General features: G+C 36.5%; 1 long non-coding RNA gene across 1 annotated transcript; it reads right to left on the minus strand.

Moving 5' to 3' along the window:
- Positions 1-8,589: 8,589 nt before the first annotated feature.
- Positions 8,590-16,048, minus strand: LOC145797244 (uncharacterized). The gene is made up of 3 exons (XR_014338533.1): positions 15,884-16,048; positions 9,644-10,112; positions 8,590-8,892 (listed from the first exon to the last, which is right to left on the minus strand). It is a non-coding gene; the product is annotated as an uncharacterized LOC145797244 (long non-coding RNA).
- Positions 16,049-24,197: the final 8,149 nt, after the last annotated feature.

Below are 24,197 nucleotides of genomic sequence, written 5' to 3' on the forward strand. Positions count from 1 at the left end.
ATATATAGAAAGAAAAAAAAAAGTAAGTAATTGCTCGAAACAAAAATTACTTCGAGAAAAAATAAAAAATAAAAACAAAAATGAAATTGTATGAAATAGAAAATGATTTACTTATTTATTTATTAATTTTTAAAAATAAACTTTTAAAGAAAATAAAGAAAACTATATAAAAAAAAAGTATAGAAATCAGACATAAAATATAATACAAAAAATAAATGTCATATAGGATTTTCAAGAAGTGAGACTCACAAATAAATTTTGTAAAATCTTGTCTATTCATATAGTTTTATGTATATTTTTTGTACTTCTAATCCCGAGAATAATATTAAAATAGTCTACACTTCCTGCATTAGGTCAATCTAATAGTTTTAGCAAACACAGATGTAATAAATTTCGTAACACAAAACACAAAACACAAAAAATTATGAGACAAAGTATCTAAAAAAAATAAAGGCAACATTCAATGATGATGTAAAAGCACACCTGACATTTTAATTAGAGGTAAAACCAGATAAATTGCCACAGAAAATGAAGACAACCTTTATTTTTCATCACAGCAATTACATAACTCAATCTATAATTTTAATGTCTCTCACTCTTCTATGCGTCCAATTCTCTATCAATATTAAAATGAATGCATGAACCAAAAAAAGGAAACATTTGAGATGTGATGGCCGGTTTCATTACGTGTCGTTTCATTTTTGTCCTCTTTGAGTTTGTGGTGTTCGAGAGCCTTCTTTCAAACTCTGGTTCTTGTTTAATTTCGGCTTAAGCGTCACTTGTTTCAGAGGGTGCACGGCCGAGTTCGGATTGCCTAGGAGAGAACTAGAAAAATTCTGGGCTGCTGGGCCAGGGACGCACGTGCGGGAAGGGTGAGCTTTGGAAGGTTGCACACTGCCTAATAGGCAGGTGCGAAGTGAGGTGCGGGAAGGGACCACTGCACGTGCGGGGGTGAAGGCTGCACGTGCGGGAGAGACGCTCCACACGTGCGAGAGAGGACGCCGCACATGCAGGATTCTGGGCAGCCCGAAATTTTCTGCTTTTCTTTCTTTTGGGGCTGATTGTATATCATTTTTTCAAATATCTTTCTCTCTCCCTAAAAACATATTTCTCTCCATTCTCTATACATTTCCACCCCAAAAGAAGATCAAAATCCTTGATCTTCTTCCATCCATTTGAAATTATCCATAGCTTCTTCATCAATGTTAAAGAACTCCTCAAGAGCTACATTGTGTACGGTGGAGATTGGGCTTTGGCATCCTTGATTTCTAGGGTTTCATCTCTTTTTCTTCTTCAAATCTTGAGATAGGGAAGTACTTAGAGTTATATATATGTTTTTCAAGGTTTTGATTGATTTTTGAGAACTCTCCTTTGTTGATTTTGACAAATGGCTTTTGGGTTCAAGAAATTGATGGTATTGTAAAAGAAGTCCATCTTTTGTTCTTTTTAAAGATTTTTCTTGAAATGTTGAACCACATGGGTTGAGATTGAGGTATTTAATGAGGTTTTGTAAAGAGATAAGGAAATGTCGGGGGTTTTTGTGAAAAAAACCTAGAAATTGGGGGTTTTAGAAACAATGTGGGGATTAATGGATTTTTCTTGAATTAAATGAAAGAGTGAGTGAGAATTTCATATTATTGTTACAAATATGAATATTACTTGATGCATGGAGCTTTGGAGATTATACTTGAAAATTTTGTTAATGCTTATACACATGTAGATATGAATTGGTACATTGTTGAGTTCCATGAATTATTGAAATGGTGAATTGGAATGGTTGTCACGCATTATTAGACTTGATTAAACGCGTGGCATTTTGTGAATTAATGTTGAAGGGAGGAAAAATGGGAATTTTAGTTAACTTGTGTCGTTGTTGTGATGCTTGAAGATGAGAATTTTCATGAAGCATTATCAATTATTGCATTACATCTTCTCTCTATTGATAACTATACATTTTAAATTTGAGTCATGGAAAAGTTCACATTGAGAAAAGTATATGTTTGAAATGGGAATTATCGAAATGTTTTGGGGTAAATACGTTGGTAAGTCCGGAGAGGAGGTGTAGAGGAAATTGATTAAGTTGGCCTGAGTGTCCGGGGTGAAAGACAGAAAACAGGTGCGGAGGAGGTACCACTTCCCTTCCTGTTAGCAACCAGAAAAGTGGGGTTTTAGTAGTGCTTTATAGGCCTACTTGCAGACACCAACCTAGGGATTACCTAAGTCGTATTTACCGCCCCATTGAATAAAGTTGTAGATTTCAAAATTGTTGAGATTTCAAGCTTTTGTTGAACATTGTGACTTTTAAAAAGGCATGTAAAAAAAATTCCCTTTTAATTGACATTGCATGGCATTTGCATTTGATAACGAAAATCTTGCATAAATGTATATACTTTGTTAAAGATTCTCTACTGGGCTTTATGCTCACCCCTATGGGATTTTGGTGTAGGGAAAGATGTGGTGAACCCGCCGAATTGAAAGGCGTGGACATTTTTTGTGAAGAGTAAATGACTCTATCTTGTTGTGATTTATTTTGTAAGCCAAGGGCTATTCTTGTGTGGGGCCGAGAGACCATTTTTGTGCAATCGGGCTTGAGCCTTGGAATGTGTAAGTCCTCAAAGGCATTTTAATTTATTTTTGGTAAATGGTGTTCTACATGCTATAGATTTATGCTTTTCTATATCATTGAATGTATAATTTGCATGTGGAACTTTTGTATAAACCTTGTTGATTAATGATGTAAAGGTTGGAGAATTGTTAATTATATTTATTAGTGGATGTTGGTTGATGTATTTTAATTATGATGGATTATTTTGGGGCATTACATGAGAAGACAAAAAGATGTGGTTTGAGATCTTTCAATTGTTGAATTCTATTAATTAGTTATTAGGCTTCAATGGTCAAGCTTCTAATATTTGTTAGCCATTAAAGCTGAGTTCTTTGGTTTTATCTATATTCACTTGATAATTTGAGAGTGGACACATGTCAAGCCTTTACATAAACACTTGACACATTTTTGAACATTATTAATGAAATACACAGTTTAATTTTTTTTTTCTCTCTCTCTCTCTCTCTTTTTTTTTTTTTTTTTTTTGCAATTGCAACCTGTTACTTTTTAATAAAAATTTGTATTTGTTTTTTATATTTATTAATATACAAATTATTATTTTTAGAATTTTTATAAAAATTATTTAACAATCTTATCACTAACCATAGTGTATGAGAGAAGTTGAAAAGGGTGTGGCAGTAGGCATGGAAGAAGTCAAAAAGGCTTGAAAAATTTAGCCAAAACCCCTCCATTGGACACTTGTTTAGTGAAAAGGACAACCCAATTTGTTTTGGTTCATAAACCTCCTAAGGAGAAAACACATAATTGAGCAAAGACAAAGTAAAATATATATATATATATATATATATTTCCTTGTGTAGAGGGTCAGAAATTAAACCCCAAACTAAGTATGGACCCAAGCACTAAGATCGCCTTGAGAAGGCGACCAGGGATAAAAAGAAGCGTGGGCCAAAGCCCAAAGGAAGTGGGCCAACAAGTGGGCCGAGGCAGATTCGACCCACCAAGGCTCCAGATGGACTCAGCGAGGAGAAATGCCCAAGTCAAGTTGTAGTGGCAACGCCTGCAACGGTGAAGTTGTCGAGGGGACATGTGCAGCGGCAGAGTTACTGAGGCACTTTGTCTCAACGCCGCCATACCAAGTATCTTCGGTGCCACCGCCATTCCAAGTAATATCGGTGTCGTGACCACTTGAAGCTACCGAGGAAAAGGGAAGACCAAGGCAACTAAGTTGCGGAGGCATTCTATCGGCGCTGCCATCTCTAATATCTTCGGTTATGCCATCTGAACTTGCCACGGGAAATGATTGCCGCAGTAACTACTACCGCAACAACTAAGTTGCAGAGGGAATATCCTACCAAGGTGATAGCAGCCTTTGGGAGAGGCTTCCCTCTACAAATAGAGGCTAATGCTTGGTGCCGATAGCAGGTCCCAAAGCATTACGAGCCTAGGGTTGATAGCAGGCCCCACGGTTTATTAGCTTGGTGCCGATAGCAGGGCCCAAGACTTACTGGTTGGAGCTGATAGTAGGCCCAGAAATGCTAGTTTACTGCGGCAACCCCACGAAGATGGGAGCAGGGCAGCCCGAGTATAAGGGACTCCCTTTCCATTACCCAGGTCACAGACCTACCTTGGTCGCACATGCAGGACTAAGGAAGCCCCCTTGGGCTTGGTACTATGGCACAGCATGGTTGATAGCAGGCTTGGCTATGGCCTTCGCCCTGGAAAGCTGGGGAGTTTGTGGTTAGGTGGCTAAGGGTGGAGGCTTCACTGAGGTGAACACAAACATGGCCAATAGCAGGCTAATGGAGTCCTGAGAAGGCATGTGCTGGCCAAATAGAACTGAGAAGGCAAGTACAGCGGCAAGTTTCACCGCTGCAAGTGCACTTGCTGAGGTTCAAGCTGAGAATGCAAGTGCAAAGGCAAACTCCCGCTGCAACTGCACTTGCACTGCAACTGCACTTGCTGAGGCTCAAAAAGGAGTTGCAGCGCCAAATACTCCTGTCGCAACTACGCTTACTAAGGCTCAAAAAAGGTAGTTGTGGAGGCAAACAGATAGTACACAGTACATGCAGAGGGACACATGGCACCTTCAGCTTGGTGGCTCAAGGCAGAATATTCCATGTGATTCCCTGGGACACATGCCTTCTCTCTATTTGGCCACTTGGTGTCCTCTTGGCACCAAGGAAAAGCCCATAAATAGGACCCATTTTCCAAGGTTCAAAAGGAGGAATTTTGGGGATTGGGGGAGATGCTACCCAATTTGGTACTGCCATACACTTCTTCTTGAGCCACTTGCTTCACCCTCATCCAGTTACACACTCTTCAATTCTCAGATAGTTGTTACTAGTCATTCTCAAGCCACTTCCACCATCAGTGGACCATTAGCATAGTTTTGCCTCTCTAATCACCTCCCTAACCTTGAACCCCCCTACACCTTGGACAATATTGCCAGAGTAACATGTTGCTGTAAATCAAAGTAACATGTTACTGTGAGATAAAATAACAAGTTATTGTCAAACAGAGTAACATATTACTGTTATTGTTTACATCAATTTTAACAGTAATATTTTTTATTTTATTTTAAAATTTTCATAGTCAACGTGGATCTTATTGATAAATCTTGATGAGAAAATTCTAAAAATACTAATTTTATTACAAATTGACATCTACATCAAAAGTTATATTATATTAAAGTTTAATATTTTGATAATAATCATATGTGTTGGACTTTTCAAGGAACACTTCTTGCATTAGGTCCATCTAATAGTTTTAGCAAACACAGATGTAATAAATTTCGTAACACAAAACACAAAAAAATTGTGAGACAAAATATCTAAAAAAAATAAAGGCAACGTTCAATGATGATGTAGAAGCACACCTGACGTTTTAATTGGAGGTATAACCAGATAAATCACCATAGAAAAGGAAGACAACCTTTATTTTTCATCATAGGAATTACATAACTCAATATATAATTTTAATGTCTCTCACTCTTCGATACATCCAATTCTCTATCAATGTTAAAATGAATGCATGAACCAAAAAAAGGAAACATTTGAGAAGACAAAAAGATGTTGTTTGAGATCTTTCAATTGTTGAATTCTATTAATTAGTTATTAGGCTTCAATGGTCAGGCTTCTAATATTTGTTAGCCATTAAAACTGAATTCTTTGGTTTCATTTATATTCACTTGATAATTTGAGAGTGGACACATGTCAAGCCTTTACACAAACACTTGGCACATTTTTGAACATTATTAATGAAATGCACAGTGTAATTTTTTTTCTCTTCTTTTTTTTTTTTTTTTTTTTTTGCAATTGCAACCTATTATTTTTTAATAATAATTTATATTTGTTTTAGATATTTTTTAATATACAAATTATTATTTTTAGATTTTTTATAAAAATAATTTAACAATCTCATCACTAACCATAGTGTATGAGAGAAGTTGAAAAGAGTGTGGCAGTAGGTATGGAAGAAGTCAAAAAGGTTTGAAAAATTTAGCCAAAACCCCTCCATTGGACCCTTGTTTAGTGAAAAGAACAACCTAATTTATTTTGCTTCATAAACCTCTTAAGGAGAAACCACATAATTGAGCAAAGACAAAGTAAAATATATATATATATATATATATATTTTTGGACAATATTGCCATAATAACATGTTGCTGTAAATCAGAGTAACATGTTACTGTGAGATAGAATAACAAGTTATTGTCAAGCAGAGTAATATATTACTGTTATTGTTTACATCAATTTTAACGGTAATATTTCTTATTTTATTTTAATAATTTCATAGTCAACATGGATTTTATTTGATAAATCTTGATGAGAAAATTCTAAAAATACTAATTTTGTTACAAATTGACATCTACATCAAAAGTTATATTATATTAAAGTTTAATATTTATTGATAATAATCATATGTGTTGGACTTTTCAATGAATTTTTTTATGCTTGTTTTTAATGCATTAAAGTTTTATTATGAGGATGTTTTGACCAAATTCCCAAAAAGGCTTGTGGGTTGAGCGAAATTAATACATGCTAATATTTTTTTTTTAAATCAAAAAATTAGAAAATTAAGATTGAGATATTAGAACTCCCACAAGACTTGTGGGTTAGAAACCCCCTTTTTCTTATATAATACATACATAGATAGATAGATAGATAGATAGACAGATGTGATTGCTATGTTTTTGTGACTATTGATAAAAAAAATATATTTATACATGACATGGTTCTTTCACTAAAATCTCTCTATTTGCCCAAGAAACTATAAATATAACGAGTCACATTACAAATAAGCAATATAATAATATAGTATTACTGCACCTTATGAGAGTGTTTAGTGTAGATTGTTTTAAGTTCACCGCTGATAATCAGAAAGTAAAAATTAAAAGCACTTCTTCCTCAATTTCTAAAAAATCAAATTTTTTAGTTTATTTAAGTTATTTCTACTTAATAAGTTATAAATAGAAATCTCATCGAACAGTCTGTCACAAAATTTTAAATTAAAATAAGTTATAAGTTACTTGTATAATTCCCACTATACACCCCCATAATAATGTTTATTATTGTGGGGAGTAGAAGTTTGGCCCAAATATCTTATGCCCAAACAACCCAAGAAGAAGAAGACCCACCGCAATGACAAGCCCAAAGCATGATCTGCTAAAAGAAACACAATGTAGTCGATCACTATGATCAGCTATAAGGGCCACGATCTAGCTGATCTTTAAGAAGTGACTTCTGATGAGGGCCATCCATTTGATGAAAGAGGAGATATCCAACGTCATACGATAAGAAGAAGAAGACCTAGCACAATGCTAAGCCCAAAGCATGATTGGCTAAAAGAAACACAATGTAGTCGATCACTATGATCAGCCATAAGAGGCACGATCTAGCCGATCTCTAAGAGAGTGACTTCTGATGAGGGCCATCTGTTTGATGAAAGAAAAGATATCCAACGGCATATGACAATTGCAAGTTGAACATCGTTTAACTATAAAAAGAGAACTAAGTAGCATTCTAAGTACAGACATACAAAACAAACAATTCATTATATTTTCCTATTGCAAACGAGTCGAGCCAAGTCGAATAGAGCTTTGCTGAGCTCGAGCTCGGCTCGTTTGCTTATCGAGCTTGTTTATTGAGCTTGAGCTCGGCTCGATAAATAACTAGACTCGAGCTCGGCTCGTCTGAATAAGTTTTTTTTTTAATATTATTTAATATATAATTTAAATAAAGATAAACGATATGAACTTATTTGAGCTCAAGCTCAACTTGTTTACTAAATGAGTTGAGTCGAGCCAAGCTGAGCCTGTTCATGAATAGCTCGATTCATTTGTTGCCCTATGTATGATCAAGATATTTGACTCGATCGTTGGAGAGTCTTCCCAACCATTGTAAGTTGAGAAGATATTTGACTTTGGGTTATTTTGTAGGATAGACAGAACCTAGGACTCACCTTTTCACTACCTACCTGTGGAAACAAATCCGTCCTCCACAATTATTTTATTGCATAAACCATTATCTCTCTCACAAAAATGGCGGGCAAATCCCCCAAGTATATTGGTGATTTATGCAGTGAAATATAGTTTTATGTCCCTAAACGTACTCTAACACAAATGAGAGAATGAAAACATAGTCGGAAAAAAAGGATAAGTAATTCTTTATCCTTCAACCTTCCAAAATCAAGGCTTTGACAAAGGAGGGAATGGTCCATACATAGTTTAGAAGAATTCTTGCTTTCAATGGCAAGAATAAGGGCTTAGTTGTCTGGTTTGATAATTCCATCTAGAATAAGGCCTTAACAATTTAGGGATTTTAAAATAAATTATTAACATGAAAGAGTATATATTTTTGCTTCTAAACACATAGAGTCTATATACATCCTACTGTACATACACTAATTCAAAATCAATCACAACCTTACCAAAGGAAAAGACATGACATCCAACTATATTAAAAACAATTATAGATAGATATTGGTCCACACAATAATATTTTTCAAATCCAACAGCAGTGTACACAACCATGGTTCATTACAATATATAGTAGTACACATAATCAAATGGTCTCTTAGAGTTACATACATATTATGCAGCCCAAACCAAGCAAATCTTAAATTAAAAAAATAAAAATAAAATCATTTTTGACACATCCAAATGAACAAATAACCATCATTCAGTATATTTGTGACATACTAGCTAACATAAGATGATAATGAGCCAAATTTTCTTTGATAATCTGAACTCCCACGTAAAGGCAGAGCTAACCTTGTTTGAACATATCACAATCTTGTTTGAACATATCACAATATTGAATCACCTGTAAGCAATTTGAACAACTAAACCAAGTCAATAACTATAAAGTTACATATTTTTATAGTGTTACACTTTTTCATCGAAATGTTTCTCAACAATAATAGATTATATTATATTTCAATTCTTTTTGAAACATTTTGATAAATAAAAAAAAAGATTATTATACTACCATGAAATATGTAACTGTATCACAAATTATTGTAAACCAACAAATTATGTAACATTTGGTATAAAAATTCGTAACATTTACTTAAAAAATACTTAACTAGCATTTCCCTTGATTTGATTATATAACTATGTATAAGACATGGTCTATATTAATTTTTAAATACCATTTTACTTGAATAATAAAAATATTAATGTTTAAAACATATGAAATCTATCCAGTGTCTATGAATATAAGATTTACATGAATATGGTACTTAGACGTCATAGTTGAGTTCATATGACATAAGGTTGAGAAAAAGTAGCAAACACTTCTAACAAATCACTAAAATCACAATACTGTGTGTCGACGGCCAGTATTATAGTGCAAACTAGTCTCCTACACCAAACTTCATGTAATTTAATTTTTGTGCTATTTCAAATTCTATAAATTAATAGAAACCCTTTCAAATTATATTTCACCATTAGAATTACAAGTTCGAATTACTACTGTACATTACTAAAATCAATCAATAAGTATGTGTTAAACAAAGTTAATAATAATGAATATGAAGGTTTTGGATGACTATAAATAAGAGTCAATGACATACCTCTTCATTGGAATGGAAAGATTTTTTGATTTTCTCTCTCACATTAGGGGTCTAAAGGAGGGCATTCTTGTGTTGACAATTGTACTGATGGTGGCAATTTATACCCAGAGCAAAAGCTTATCAGGCGTGGTAATTTTTCAAGGGAAACCCTTTGTAATTGAGGGGGCACGGGAATAATTTCAACTTGTTCGCTTGTTCCTTCATCTCTTGAAACTATTCCTTCCCCTGCATTTGATCCTCTGGTTTTGAATACCTCTTCTATGGACTCACAATTTTTTATCTCAAGTGATTGTAGATTCTGCAAACTTCCAAGTAGTTCTGATGGAGCAACATACAGTAATTCTTTACAACCGCGCACAAACAAACTTGTTAGTTTATTAAAGGAGTTGGTTGGAGGTGTGCTAATCCACATCTGTTTAAAGTTGTTCAGATACGAAATTGTCAATTCTTCCAAGCAAGGAAACACAACCTGTATTATTGATAATAACATGAGGAATAAAGAAAAAATTATTAACTTCTATTAAAAAGAAAAAAGAGAGAAAAAAAAAAGAAAGAGCTTCGATCTCTCAAACAAGTGAACGAACAATAAGTTGTATAAAAAATTGTTACTAGCGGTTTAATTTTTTTTACTTTCCTCTCATTGACCACAATCAACAATAGAAATGATTTTTTTTTGCTTAATAACAAGATACAAACAAACAAATTAGAACTGGTCACCCTTTGAAAGTGTTAAAATTCTCTATCTAATGAGGACCACGACTGAATGCAAGAGTAAGTATCCTCTCTCTCTCTCACAATAGAAATTTTCACATAAAAAGGTACATTTGAATTTCTAATCACAGCTAATTTATTGGTATTATTATCATGCATTTTCCTGAATTTCTAGTTCACCAACCTAATTGCATCTTTTTAGCATGTCTCCCAATTCCGTTACTACTATGAGTATCTCCACTATGATTTGCACAAACTTGGTAGAGAAATATTTAATGAATTTTATTAGTATTTTAAATTTCTTAATTGGTCACTGATTTTTTTAGTTAAGAAAGTAAAAAAATCACAAAAAAAATCAAAGCCAAAAAAGTTAAAACGTCACAATATGCATATCAAGTATTCACTTTTTTTTCTTACAATTCTCTATTCAACTAAAAAATCATTTCAAACATACTAACTTTTTCACTGCACCGAAAAATCAAAAAGTTACTAAATAAGAAATTTGCCAAACAGGGCCTTAGAGTGGGTTTGTAATATTTTTTCACAAATTAAAATATCTCAATTAGTTCTTGTAGATAGAGTTTTCATTGAAAAAAATAAATTAAAAAATATATATGATTTTTTGAGATGTCTGAAATAATGAAAATAAGCAAACAATTTAAAACAAATAGAGTAATAAAAAATGGGTAAATAGAATTAAGCAGAAAAATGTCTATTTATCTCTTAGTTATTTTTGAGACCACAATTTTAGTGGAAAATTTCGAGTCTCTTTGATTGGGGAATTTGAGAAGGGATTTAGAAAGTGAAAGAGAAAAGGTGTATGAAATTAGGTGAAATGTAGATATATTTTATTCACATTTCACCTACATTTTCTCTTTTTCTTTCCAAATCCCTCCCCAAATTTTCAAACCAAACATAGCGTAATAGTTAGGCTTGGCTTATTTATTTTATTTTCTACTTTACCAATTGATAAATGATTAATTAACATTTTACTTATTAATTATGTGGCACCTTTTGTGATGTGAGATTTCAGCTTCAACTTTTATAAATAGGAGTTTGATACATTTTGTGATGGTATTTGTTTGTCCCTTGTTATAGGGGTTGAATGTAGATAGTAGTTGTCGGGCTTGGGATTGGCTGTGTTAGGTTTGGTGATTGTTGATTGTCTAGTTCTTGTTAGGCTAATAGTCTATTTGATATGTAAGAAATAACTCAAGCTCAACAAATATCATAATAAAACACCCATGATAGAAACAATAAACAACACAATACAACGTGAGTTTTTGATAAAAATTGACCCCCTAACTTTTTAGATAGAAGTGTAAAAAAATGGTCAATTAAACTAGCCTGGTTAACTAGGCTTAGGTTTCATTTGACATGTAACAATTTTAGTTTAAAAATTAAAAAGTTACTAAAAAAATTTAAAAATTTAAAACTTATACAAAAAAGTCAAAGATTTCCTTTTCTCTCTACTTTTTATACATATTTTCATAAAAAATTAAAAAGTCATTCTAACATCTAGTTTTTTTAACTTATATTTTAGCCAAAAAGTCAAAAAGTTAATAAAATAATATGTTCTTAAATGAGACCTTAGTTAATTATGCCTTAGTCATTTTGTGGACGTGTACATTCGACTAAAAATTATGCCTTAGTTAATAAAATAATAGACGTGTACATTCGACTAAAAATTAACTTTTTGTTATTTAATTTTCCACATAAAAATTAAATTTTTAACACAAGATTCATCCACATGCAATGGAATATTAATTAACAAATTATCACACTAACACAACCTCCAATTTGCTATTCAGCAAGTCCAATCCTACGTAATCAGCATACAAGCCAATAATATTTTTTTTTTTCTCAAATTTAATTTTTAAGTATTCATAATGAATAAACTAGAATTTCAATTCTGTGAGATCCACTTTTTTTTTGGTTAATATTACTTGCACTTTATGTTGTATATTTGGATAAGAAGAAGAAGATTCTAGGTTTAGTTCCTGAGGAAACCCATTGGAATGTAACCACCATAATTGCAATCTAGGATTCTCACTCATGCTGTAATTTCCCTTTGAAAAAATAGAACAACTTCATCAAATGACGAAAAATAATTATATAACTATTTCAATATCTATATATTTGATCTGCCAAACATGCTATTATAATATTGTTTACCATATGGGGTTATGATCCACCCGTCCCCAAATTGACCACCAGTCCCAAATTGACGTTTAAACAAAGTTCATAATTCTATTAACAAATATTGTCTTGGTTTAAGATAAATTTTTGCTTTTGTTCTAATACCAGATGTTTTAGGACTTTGTTTTTACAAGTTTAAATAATTATATTATGTTTAGATCTAGAATTTAGGAAAAGTAGAAAAATGAAAATAACTTGTTCAATTTTTTACATTAAAAAAAGATAGAAAGAAAGAAAAGAAAAGATATTATAGCGATCCCGGTTTTCCCTTTTGTTTTTGTTGTATTCCGGACTTTGGTTCCGTGGAGTCGGTGGTTTTATACCTCGTTGTTATCCTTTAATTCTTTATGTTTGAGTTATGGGATGTGTTGGACTTGTTTCGAGCAGGTAGGTCGAGCCTTGGTCTAAATCTTTGTTGCCAGGTTTTTGGTCGTTCCGCTCGAGCGGGCCGTTTGGCGCTCGAGCGGAGATTGCACACTCTCAGTATTTCATGTCCCTGCAAAACTTCTACAGATGTGTTTTCTACGCTCGAGCGGGTTTCTTGCGCTCGAGCGGGATTGTTGGCGCTCGAGCGGGTAGCTCTGTTTTGGTGTAAGTTTTGGGAAGGGGGAATCTACGCTCGAGCGGACTGGTTTTCTCGCTCGAGCGGGTGTACTTTATTTCTATGTCTTGGTGCTCGAGCGGGCCTTCTTGCGTTCGAGCGTGTCCAGATTTTTGTGCTTGACGCTCGAGCGTTGTGTTTTCCGCTCGAGCGGGAATGTCGTATAACAGAGGGCAGTTTGGCACTTTTGAATCACTTTCTACACTTTCTCTCTCTCTCTTACTTTCTAAAAAGACTTTTTGAGAGCTCCTCTCTCTAGGAACTCCTTTCTCTCTAGGGTTTGATCTAGTTAAAGTACTTTCCTTCCCTTTGCCCTTTGTAAAAGTTGTGTTGATCGTCGAGGGCTTCGTTTTGATCCATGGATCTTGGAGTTTGGAGCATTTTGGTTTTCTTCATCTTCTTCTCTTGGGCTCCGAATTTGAGGTAGGGATTCCTACTCACTCTTATGGTCTTTGACATAGATTTTTGGTTATTTTGATAAAGTGTTGAAGTTGGGTGATTTTGGGACTTAGGGTTTCAAAATGTTAAAAGTGGGTTTTATTATTTTGATTCTAAAATAAGTATTTTGGGTTTCAAAATAGTGGTATGGTTGTTGGTTGATGAAATATGGACCATTGGGTCATTATTGAAAAATGGGGGAGAATGCCCTAATTTGTATGTAAATTAATTGGTATAATTAATTTGGGAAAGTTATGGATTTATGAAATTGAAATTGGTTTATTATGTGTTGAAATGGTGGAGTTGGATTTATTAATCGCTCACTCTTGAAAACATTGATATTTTATCTGTTGAAGCTTTTATTATCTGTTTAGAAATAATTGTTTGGGCTACCGGTGGAGGGTAGTTTTGATTGTTGTAGACAATGCATAATGATTAGGCAAACTGAAACTAATCAATTGGTTATGTCATAGAGTATGACGGTTGATAGAATACATTAGCGTTATGTATTGATTGATTGTGTATATGACTTATGTGTATATACATTGTATGTGTGGGAGAAGATAGGGGATGTACTCCACAGTTTAGGGGAAGATAGGGGATGGACCTCTAAACCGGATGTTGTTTGGGAGGAGATAGGGGACGGACTCCACTGATACAGCACATATGCTTGTCAGATAATGTGATGATACAGCTCATATGCTTATCTATGGAAGTGATGATACAGCTCATATGCTTATCTATGGAAGTGTTGATATAGCTAATATGCTTATCTGTTGAAATGTGGATACAGCTTATATGCTTATCTGTTGAGATGTTGATATAACTAATATGTTTATCTATTGTAAAATGGGAAATGTTTAATATGAGTCACTGTCTCATACAAGTGGATGGCCAGGTTCTGAGCCGTTGGCGTAAGTTGTGAAATTGTTATGACATGAAATATGAAATGAAATCGGATTATGAACTGATTGGTGGAAATTGAACATTTATCAATTGCTAATGTCTTAGTCATTGTTCATACTGTGCTTAGCATATCTTTACTGAGCGTTGGCTTACCCTATATGGGACATTACTTTCAGGTACAGGTAGCATGCCACCTCCAAGGACATAGCTTGGATGATGATGAGAGTTGAAGACTCTTTTTGATTGTTTCATTTGTATTACATGTATATCAAGCCAAGGGCTTATTTTGTATAGAGTTAGTACTCTTCTTTTGTGTAACCAAGTGTTGACTTGGAAAGCTGTAAGCCTATAGGACATTTGCTTTTGTTGTTAACATGTAATACTGTTGTAAGAACTACTCTGATGAATAGAAATGGTTAGTTTCTTTTGTATCATTGCATGTCTAAAGTGGTGGATTTATGTATTTATTTTGGGGCGTTACAGATATATTGGAGAGCTATTTATTTTCTTTTCATTTTCTTAGTTCAACCAATAAAATTAAAAATATTCAATTCATTTCACCTGGTTTTTCTTTTCTATTTTTTTTCCACTTCCCTAAACAAATACTAGAACGAAACATAATGTAAGAATTCATAGGTTTTGTGATTAGGAGCTAGGGTCAAAAAATAATATTATCTCTTGAGGTGGTTAAATACATTTTGCGATCATTGGATGCTATCAATCATAGCTTTATCATAATTAGTCGCAACAAAATCACAAAAATATATAACTTTGCTCACAAAAAATTCATAATTTTTTAATGTTTATAGCATATAACTATAAAATTCATTACGCAATCACAATAATTTGTAATTTGAATCACATGAAGTACCCCTCTGAAAAAAATATAAAATCAAATGAGGTAGTATTGTATCGTGAATTTTACCAAAGTGATTTATGAGTTGACTGATTGATTAGAAAATGGTAAATTACAAATGTATTTTTTGAGATTTATTTAAAATATAAATTGCTTCTGGTGTTTTAAAAAATTACGGATTCACCTTTGTCAGGATTTTTTATTTAACATAATTAACTGAAAAAATAAAATTCTTATGCTCTCATACAATATAATAAAATTACATAAATTGTTAATTGAAATAAATTTTAAACACCATTAAAAACTATTAATTAACTTAATAATTTATTAATAAAAGAGTCAATTTGTTATGAAATTAGAAATCTCATGAAGCATAATGAAATTTCTAAAAAAAAAAATAGGGGGAATTCGTATTTTAAACAAATTTCAAATAATGTATTTATAATTTACCCAATTAGAAAATTTTTGGTAGGTACCCAATTAGAAAATTGATACTTCTAAAAACTCATAAAACGTATGATAATCATACCTTTTCATTAAAGAGGGGTTGTGGTTTGAAAATTTCTTTTTCTGCTTTAGATCCACAAATGCTGTAGAAACTCTTCAGATTATGCAAACTTGCAAGATACATCGAACATCGAACGCAATTCACGAAAAATGAGAGGCTTATCATGGGCCCCTCCTTCCTTATTAGCTACTACTGTGTGGGTAAAAATCTGACCACACTGCCCGTTTAGTGATCAGCAGCAAAGCACCGGCAGAATAGATGGCTCCAACAACCTGTAACAGAAAGGAAAAGCTCCGGCGGTGGTTCTTCCACCCGGGGGCACTCCGACGCTCAAGTCAGTATGTTTCTCAAGGATAATCAAGTATTAAACTGAATACTCAAAGTATGAATTACATACCTTAGACCCACGGGGGTGCCTCTCTTTTATAATATACTTAATCCAAGTCCAACTAGAAATATGACTTCTGTGTACCCCAATCTTAGTACTTACTCTGGACTCTTTAGGAGATAGAGATAAACTCCCTAAGAGGTTTATCCTTATCTTAATTAAGTCCCCTCTTTGCTTCAGGACTCTTGTCCCTTATCTTCGGATTCCGACATCTTCGGAGATGACCTCGGCTTCTCCGAGATTACCTCGGCTTAACTACCAGGGCACGTGGCACCTCGGCCGACACGTCGGCGTCACCATGCCACGTGTTGGTATTCAGAAAATATGTCCCCACAACTGCCCCCTAGGTTCCATTACCTCGGCATTCTGAGGTGATGGAATCTATTCCGAAATTTTGTCACTTCTTTTCTGAGTAATGGCTCAAAAAAACTATTTTGCCAAGATTATCTTCTTTCAGCCGACGTGTTCTCTTCGGGGAACGAGGCTTCGGTCGCACTCCCCCACGCGCATGAGCTGTCATGCATATCTAACTGTTTCTTTTACGTGTTTCGTCTTTATTGGAGCGTGTCAGTGACGCGCCTGAAGCTGTCTGTTCGTTCGTCTGCGCCATCTGACGCGTGCGTTGCTCTAGGCGCAATAATTGCCCTATTTTTGCCGCCGTTTCAAATTTTTGACAAAACTCTTTTTTGCCTCTTCTTTTCCTTCACTTTTTTCATTCTGTCTTCTCGTTCTCTCTCTTTCTGAAAGCTTTTTCTTCTTTGAATCCGCCATTGCTTTCAAACTTTCTTCTGGAACTACTTTTGATCCTTCATTCTTGCAAAAGCCCTCTTTGTTGTTGCAACTGGTTTCTGGGTTTGGTGAGCACTGCCTTGGCTTCATTTGTTCTGGTAAGACCCTTTCTTTTAATTCTTCAATTCTCTTTATGTGCTTTTGTCTGTCTACTGCCATTACTGATTTTGTTCGAGGTCTGGGATTTATTTGTCTCTTGAATTTGTGGCTATACTTTGAGCTTCTATGCTTTTTCATCATTCTCATTGCCGCTGTTTCTTGATTTGTTTCTGTATCTCTATTGCTTCTGAGAACTATACCTCTGTTCTTGAATCTGAAACTTCGTCTTTGTTTTCTTCTTTTTTGTATCTGTCCCAGATCTGTGCCCTCGATCTTTATCTTCATAGTTCATAGATTTGGGATTTGTCTGTAGAACCCTTAATTTTTAGGGAAACTTGAAAAACGCCCATCTTTTAAGACATATTCCTCTTAGTCTAAGCCGACATAATGGGTATGTGGAGGCATAGAGTGAATACCCCAACAAAACTTGAATACTTTAGACAAGAATTCTCTATCCCAGCCGATGTTCATCTTAAATTGGCTGAGGATAATGATACCATCGTGCCCACAGATCATACAATGCCCTTTCCAATAGTTGCTTTTACCGAATGTGGACTTCGGCTTCCACTCGATCCCCTCTTTCGTCAAGTTCTCCATTTCTATAGGCTGAACCCTATGCAACTCACTATCAACTCCTATAGGGTAATTAACGGTATTATTGCCTTAGCTAGGCAAGAAAACCTTAGAATCACCCTAGCCGACCTTCAATATTGTTATACCATGTGTCCTCTCGATCTGAAGGATAGGGGTTTTGTCTATTACCTTAAGCCAAGATCCACTCAGTACAAGATTATAGCCGACCTTCCAGACTCCAACAAGGGGGCTGGAGATGACTTTCTTATTGCCTCTGGAAATTGGGAATTTGGCCCAGATGAAGATGTCCACCTCTACCCTCTTGCTCGAACACTTACAGAGGGCAAGAGTAAGAGCCCTGAGTCAACACTTAGTTGTTTTTACTTAAGATCTTAATACTTTATTTCTGACGCCTGTTTCTTTGCAGATCTTCATCAGCCACCGAAAAATTTTCGCCAATCCTTCTTCCCAGGAACAGATCTGAAAACACTTCTTGGCCTCCCAATCCATAAAAGAAAAGCCCCAGTATTACTAAACTTCATCCCTACATACAAATCCACCTTACCCGACGTCCCAAGAAAAAGGAAAAAGAGCCTTTCTCCACCTACAGCCACAACCTTAACTGCTTCTACATCCCGAACGGATCAAGAATCCACATCTGCCCCAGCCGATCTTCCATCAACTTCGGCCCCCTACTTAATACCAATTCCAGAACGTAGACGCCGAAGAAAGCTTGTAAAAACAGCCGAAATGGTTCGTTCAGAGCCTGTCGTCCAAGATCTTCTTGCCGACATTCCAACTGACGCCGAAGCCGCACCAGCGCAAACAATGCTCCCACCCAAACAAAAGAGAGTAAAAAGGGCTCAGCCTAAGGCCAAGGCTACAGATGCCGAAGCTGAAGATACTGTGCCTATTTCAAAGCTGGCAGAAAGCAAGAAATCAGCCTCTGTCTCCACCAAGAGATCTGCTGAGGGTCAACCCTCAGGGTCTACACAAACAAAGCGGCCAAGGTCATCGTCTGCGACGACCTCGGCTTCAAAGAAGCCCGACGTCCCATGGGCCCCTGATCTATCTCTGGAGGACAGGCCCATTATGGCTAGCGAGAGTGCTGACGACATTAATGTTGCTGTCGCTCTTAGCACTGCTCTCCTCCTACCGAATGACTTGGAGCGAAATGCCAGTTTTAGTGAGTATGAAAATTATGCTCTTATGCTCCAACACTCTGCTCAAGTAAGTATTTCTGTTTGTATTTATGTTTCTTCCTTCTTTTTCTTTCTGAGAAAATTTTCTGATACTTCTGTTTTCATTCAGGCTATCCAACATGCCCATTCATTTTCAATGCAATCCTTTGAGAATCGTCAAAGATTGGTTGATATGAAGAGGGAAGCAACTTCAATGAAGAGAGAATTAAGGGCCCTTGAAGTAAAAATGAAAAAACTAGAGGATCAAGCCAAGGCTGCAACGAAGAACCAAACCTTAGCTCTTGAAAAGGCCGAAGCTGCTGAAGCCGTTAAAAAAGTAGCTGAAGCCGAGAAAAGGGAGGCTGAGGCTCAGAAGGTCCAAGCGCAAAAAGAACTTCAACAAGCGCTGGCCACCAAGGAGGCCGAAATCAAAGAGGCCGATGAAAAGGCCTATGCTCAAGGTATGGCCGACGTTGCAGAAGACTACAAGCTTCAAGTCAGGCAGGCATGCAACAGGGGATTTTCCCTTGGTTGGATGTCCTTGATAAAGAAGCTTGACCTTCCTGCTGACTCGCCATTGCGTCAGGCCGATGCTATTCCGTTACCATTTCCTCCACCTCCTCCTGAAGGTGAGTCAGAGTCCGAGGCCGAGGAGGAAGATGAAGAAAAAGATGATGGTGAGGCCTTGGTAAGAAAACCCAAGAATGCTGCCGAAGTCAAGTCCCCTCCTCCCGCTGAACTAGTTATGGACTTAACTCAAGATGAGGGGGGTGATGATGCTGAGGAAGTGCCCAGGGAGTCTGTTCAAGGGTATCTATCATTGGACCTCCTTCTGACTGAAAGAAGTCTTGACACAACTTTGGCAGAGATAGATGCCGAAATACAAGCGGAGAAGGTGGCCGAGGAGATTCCAGCTGAATCATCCGAGGTTCCAGTTCCTGCTGCTGCTGATGTTCAAGAGTCTTGATTTTCCCTTCTTTCTTTTCTGGATTTTGGACTTTGTTTTTTCTTTCAATTCCCGGACAATGCATATTCCTTCTTATGGCCGATGTGCCTTTTTCAGTATGTAATTGCAACTGTTCTTGCTATGGATATTTCAATCTTATGATGTTCTGTTGTTTGCTTCTGCGTAGTTCTATACTTAGAAATTTTTTCTTGCTTTCTGCTTTCTTTGTGCAATCTTCTCGGGGTTACATACCTCGGGTATAACTGAAAAGCTTTTACTTCGGCAAGATACTGACCTGCAAACCTTGTATAAATTTTGATAAGCACAAATCATATACTACTCAATGTGTACCTTTGCCATCTTTTTTTCAAGTTTTCAACAAGTATTTAAACAATGATTTCGTTCTAATCTACTTGTAAATTGCTACAAATTTCAACAAGTGTCTAAACAATATACTTAACCTTTGCTTCAACCCCTCAATTTTCTGTATACCTCAGCGGGTGATCATACGTCGGCTTAACATAAACTTGTAAATTGCTACAAATTTCAACAAGTGTTAAGCATCTTCTCTAGGGTTTAAACAACCCACATATTGCTATGAAAACTTAAGCAATAACCTCGGCCTATCTTCAACTTGTAAATTGCTACAAATTTCAACAAGTGAAGATAAGGAATCAGCTTAATTCCAACTTGTAAATTGCTACAAATTTCAACAAGTGAATTAAGGAATAACATCGGCTTATCTTCAACTTGTAAATTGCTACAAATTTCAACAAGTGAAGATAAGGAATCAGCTTGATTCCAACTTGTAAATTGCTACAAATTTCAACAAGTGGATCAAGGAATAACATCGGCTTAACTTCAACTTGTAAATTGCTACAAATTTCAACAAGTGAAGATAAGGAATCAGCTTAATTCCAACTTGTAAATTGCTACAAATTTCAACAAGTGAATTAAGGAATAACATCGGCTTATCTTCAACTTGTAAATTGCTACAAATTTCAACAAGTGAAGATAAGGAATCAGCTTGATTCCAACTTGTAAATTGCTACAAATTTCAACAAGTGGATCAAGGAATAACATCGGCTTAACTTCAACTTGTAAATTGCTACAAATTTCAACAAGTGAAGATAAGGAATCAGCTTAATTCCAACTTGTAAATTGCTACAAATTTCAACAAGTGAATTAAGGAATAACATCGGCTTAACTTCAACTTGTAAATTGCTACAAATTTCAACAAGTGAAGATGAGGAATCAGCTTAATTCCAACTTGTAAATTGCTACAAATTTCAACAAGTGAATTAAGGAATAACATCGGCTTAACTTCAACTTGTAAATTGCTACAAATTTCAACAAGTGAAGATAAGGAATCAGCTTAATTCCAACTTGTAAATTGCTACAAATTTCAACAAGTGGATTAAGGAATAACATCGGCTTAGTTTGCCTGAGTTTGATATGTCTTCAAAAAACATCCGTGCATAACTTTATCAATCGATCATGTTGAAAGGATTCTGGAAAAGACTTTATTGATAACATCGGCTAAACAATGATGTTTTTCTAATGATAGAAAAATTTCAAATTACAAGTATTCCAAGGTCTGGGCAATGCTTTGCCCTCGTTGTCTTCAAGCCGATATGCTCCATTGCCTAATACTGAAGTAACTCTGTAGGGTCCTTCCCAGTTTGGGCCAAGCTTGCCCTCCCTGGGATCCTTCTTGTTCCCGACGACTTTTCTTAGGACTAAGTCGCCAACTTGAAAATCCCTTGGATTAACTTTCTTGTTGTAAGCTCTGGCAAGCTGTTGCTGGTATACTGCAAGCTGAATTGCAGCCTTCTCTCTTCGTTCTTCTAGTAAATCCAGGTCTCGGGCTAAGAGTATGTCATTGGTGCCATTCTCTACTCCCTGGGTTCTGATCCCTGGGATGCCGATCTCTAATGGGATGACTGCTTCTGTGCCATAGGCCATGGCAAAGGGGGATTCTCCTGTTGATCTTCTCGGCGTAGTCCGATATGCCCAAAGTACGTTGGGTAGCTCGTCCACCCACTTTCCTTTTGCTGCCTGGAGCCTCTTCTTTATTCCATCCAGGATTACTTTGTTGGACGCCTCTGCTTGCCCGTTGCTTTGAGGAAAACTTGGTGTTGAGAAATAATTCTTGATCTTGAATTTTGCACAAAAGTTTTTGATGAGTTTGCTGTCGAATTGTGTTCCGTTGTCGGCAACTATAGCTCTTGGAATCCCAAATCTGGTGATTATGTTTTTCCAAATAAAATTCTTGACATCCACATCTCGGATTTTGGCAAGAGGTTCTGCCTCTATCCATTTTGTGAAGTAGTCTGTTGCTACCAACAAGTATTTTCTCTGCCCAGTTGCCTGGGGAAGTTGTCCAACCAGATCCATGCCCCATTGGGCAAACGGCCAAGGGCTGGATACTGGGTTTAGGTCGGCAGCTGGCTGATGTATCAGAGGTGCAAACTTTTGACATTGCTCACACTTCTTTACATAGGCTTCGGCATCCTTTTGCATGTAGGGCCACCAATACCCTTGGGTAATGGCCCTATGGGCTAACGATCTGCCCCCAGTATGGCTTCCACAAATTCCTTCATGAATCTCATAAAGAAAATCTTCAACCTGTAAAGGGTGTACGCACCTTAAAAGTGGTCCAGTGAAGGACCTCCTGTAGAGATGGCCTTCCGCTGTTAGACTGAATCTGGCCGATTTCAGCCTAATTTTATGTGCTTCTTTATGGTCTGCTGGCAACTTCCCCTCTTTTAGGAATGCAATGATTGCATCCATCCAACTTGGTCCAAATCCCACGCACATTGCTTCTTGTTCGATGTTCTGTTTATCTATGCTCGGGGCCGACATGTAGTCGATCATAATTGTCCTTGTTTTTCCAGTTTGAATTGAGCTGGCCAGGTTGGCTAACGCGTCGGCGTGGGTGTTGTCATCTCGGCTTACTTGGAGTAATCTGCAGTTCTGGAATAGGGCCGCCAGTCGGATGACTTCCTTTGCATATGCCGACATTCTTTCGTCTCTGGCTGCAAATTCTCCTGTTGACTGGTTAACAATTAATTGTGAATCACAAAAAACAATTACCTCGTCTGCCTCTGCTGCTGCTGCTAGCTTTAGTCCTGCAATTAATGCCTCATATTCCGCTTCATTATTGGAGGCTTTGAACCCCAGCCGGATGGACTGTTCTACAATTTCTCCATCTGGAGATATCAGCAGTACTCCTGCTCCTGCTCCCTGGCGGTTTGAACTTCCATCGACAAATAGTCTGAATGAATCGCCGATGTAGATGCTGCATGGTCTGAGCTTTTCTTTCTCTTGCTGTTTTGTCTTTGACTAGGTTTCTTTTTGTTTGTCGGGGTGAAGCTTATCTCGGCTCGACGGAGCCTGAGGTGTGATGGCTTCAGGTGTGAGTTCTGCGACGAAGTCGGCCAAAACTTGGCCTTTTATTGCTGTTCTTGGCCTGAATTCCAGGTCAAACTGGCCCAGTGTTACTGCCCATTTTGCTATCCTTCCTGTTAAGTCTCCTTGATGTAATAAGGACTTCAATGGGTGCTCTGTTAGAATCACAATCTTGTGTGCCTGAAAGTAATGGCTCAATTTCTTTGAGGCCATTACCAAGGCTAGCATTAATTTTTCCAGTGGAAGGTACCTTGTTTCCGCGTTAGCCAAAGTCTTGCTTACATAATAGACAGCCTTCTGCTCCCCTTTTTCCTCTCGGATTAGCACTGCACTGACTGCGTGCTCAGAGACTGCTAAGTATAAAAATAATTCCTCCCCTGGGACTGGGTTAGAAAGGACTGGGGTTGTGGTCAGGTACTTTTTCAGGTCGGCTAAGGCAGCTTCACATTCTTCCGTCCACAGGAAGTCTGTGGCTTTTTTTACCAGGTTAAAGAAGGGTCTGCACTTGTCTGAGCTTCTGCTGATGAATCGGTTCAGGGTTGCGGCCCTTCCAATGAGCACTTGAACTTGCTTTGCCGATGTTGGACTCTGTAGTTCCAGGATGGCCTTGATTTGGTCTGGGCTGGCTTCAATGCCCTTTCTTGTTACCAGGTACCCTAGAAATTTACCTGACCCAACTCCGAAGGCACACTTCGAGGCGTTGAGTCGGAGCCGATATCGTTTGAGTATGTCAAAGACTTCTTTTAGGTCGGCAAGATGACCTTCTGATTTCTTGGTCTTTACGACCATGTCATCGATGTAAACTTCCACCGTTTTGCCAATCAGGTGTTTAAACATCTTTGTCACTAACCTCTGATAGGTTGCTCCTGCATTTTTCAGCCCGAAAGGCATTACCCTGTAACAGTACAGGCCTTTCGGGGTGATGAACGCGGTTTTCTCCTCATCTGG

Source organism: Camellia sinensis, chromosome 8 (genome assembly GCF_055761805.1).
Source record: "Camellia sinensis isolate YWXY chromosome 8, ASM5576180v1, whole genome shotgun sequence".
NCBI lineage: Eukaryota > Viridiplantae > Streptophyta > Magnoliopsida > Ericales > Theaceae > Camellia > Camellia sinensis.